Source organism: Sceloporus undulatus, chromosome 4, assembly GCF_019175285.1.
Source record: "Sceloporus undulatus isolate JIND9_A2432 ecotype Alabama chromosome 4, SceUnd_v1.1, whole genome shotgun sequence".
NCBI classification, from domain to species: domain Eukaryota; kingdom Metazoa; phylum Chordata; class Lepidosauria; order Squamata; family Phrynosomatidae; genus Sceloporus; species Sceloporus undulatus.
Window position 1 is genome coordinate 208,668,675 of NC_056525.1, and position 2,164 is coordinate 208,670,838.

General features: G+C 35.3%; 1 protein-coding gene across 4 annotated transcripts in view; it reads left to right on the forward strand.

Moving 5' to 3' along the window:
- Window positions 1–215: 215 nt before the first annotated feature.
- GDAP1 (ganglioside induced differentiation associated protein 1) overlaps window positions 216–2,164 on the forward strand; it is a 13,608-nt gene continuing 11,659 nt past the window's right edge. For all 4 annotated transcript variants that reach the window (XM_042466015.1, XM_042466014.1, XM_042466017.1 and 1 more), the window contains exon 1: window positions 216–485. The gene's annotated coding sequence lies outside the window, so the exon portion shown is untranslated. The remainder of the gene's footprint in view (window positions 486–2,164) is intronic.

Here is a 2,164-nt window from a genome sequence, read left to right on the forward strand (position 1 = left end):
GCTAGATGTAATTAAATCAAACTTGGGAAGCCCGGCCAGCAAAACATATATATGGGCACATCCTCAGGATACTCTTAATAGCAGTGATAGGCCACTGCTATTACCCCCACAGGAGGGGTTTCTTAGGCAAGGAATACTCAGAAATTTTACCAGTTCCTTCCTCTGGAATATAGCCGACAGGACCTGGTATTTGTTGGTACTCTACCATCCAAGTACTAACCACAGCTGACCCTGTTTAGCTCCCAAGATCAGATTGCATTTCGTCCCTTTAGGGTATTTAGGTCCTAGTAAAAATCCATGGCTTCAGACTGTTAGTCTCACTGAAGATGCAGGGATGAAAATGGATTCACTTCTGAAGATTTTGATACACAAAGGTGGAATTGTTTTTGGAACATGTGTAGGACTTCAGTCATCTTGATCCTGCATTTTATGCCCTTGAGCCTTGATATATTTTTCTTGTGCATGAGTGTTACTGTTTTGCTTATGTAAGTATAACCACTTATTCCTGAACACTAGAAATAGCAGAAGTGATACAATAGATACACATGTGCATGTATGTGTGTATGTATGATGCATGCACATCTCGAATTTGGCATAAAAGACACCTGATGCTGATAAGTCTTAATTCCTCTTATTGCTTCATGTGAATTGAAATCCAGGATATAAAGGGAAACCTTAAAAGACACAGAATGAAGCAGCCACTATCTGGGGGTTTCTGAAATGTGACAAGATTTGTTAAGAAAGCAAGTGTATGAAAGCAGTTTCAGAATCAGAAGGATGCTGCTTCTAAAGGTGAACTGGGTTACTTTTATATGTCCCCAAGATCTGGCTCAATTGCTATAAAATGCATTATAATTTCACTTACTTGATTTCTCCTTTATATAAAGTGACAACTTTAATATCTTAAATTGTAGATTTCACTTAAGAGCACATGCTTTCAGTGGTCTTAGCTTGCAATGTGGGTACTAAATTCAATTATTATCTGGAATAAAACCCTTGAAATAATGGAACTTACATGGATGTTGATTTATCAGATTGCCATCTACTAGTCTAATTTTGACCGACTGGATTTAGGTCCCACTAAACTTGCCAGAATTATCTCCCATTGAAACTAATGTGTCTTGCCTTTCAATAAATATCCATATGAGCATTCTATATTTTTTACCCCCTGCCCCCTCTGTATAATAAATTGCACCCATAACAAAAAATTCATAAAAGAAACAAAGTTTCTAAAGTGATTACACTACTAAAGCATAGTTTTTTGTGGGTTTTTCAGGCTATGTGGCCATGTTCTAGAAGAGTTTATTCCCGACATTTCACCAGCATCTGTGGATGACATCTGCTAAAGCACTTTGTATAGTGAAAAGTATTTTATATCTTTATCTTTATCTTTATATATATATTTCTCTGAAGATGCTGGTGAAACGTGAGGAATAAATTCTTCTAGAACATGGCCACATAGCCCAAAAACCCACAAAAACCTATTTTGTTTGGGAATTTTTTTTTTAGCACTATAACACTCAGAATCCCTAGAATTTGGATCTCCTGGCAGGATGATTCTAGAAGCTGTTGTCAAATAATAATAATAATAATAATAATAATAATAATAATAATAATAATAATAATAATAATAATAATAAATAATATTTATATGCCGCCCAATCTCTGGGAATCCGGGCAGCTTACAACAGAGGCATAATACAAAGTAAGCAATAACAATAAACATGAAATAAAAAGAGATATAACATAGCAGCATATTGAACAATAACAATAAATTAAGATCACAACCAACAATAGCAGTAAATAACAAAAACAAAATATATAGCAAATGAACAGCAGCAAATTAAATAACAAAATACATAGCAGTTAATAAAGCAAAACAGGTGAAAAGAAAAACTAACAACAAACATTCCTTGCAATTAAATAATTAAAACAACTCTAAGAGAGGGCGAGTTCCTTCAACGTCCTCCAGCTGGCCCTCGATGGCGTTTGGGCAGGAGATGGGAAGAGAGCACTGGGTCCTCCTTCCCTCTCATGGCTGGAGGAGAGATCTTCCTGAGGCAAGCCCTGAGACTTATAAGTCCTAGCCTCGGTAGCCATGGCGTCCTAATAGTAATAATAATAATAATAATAATAATAATAATAATAATAATAATAATAATAA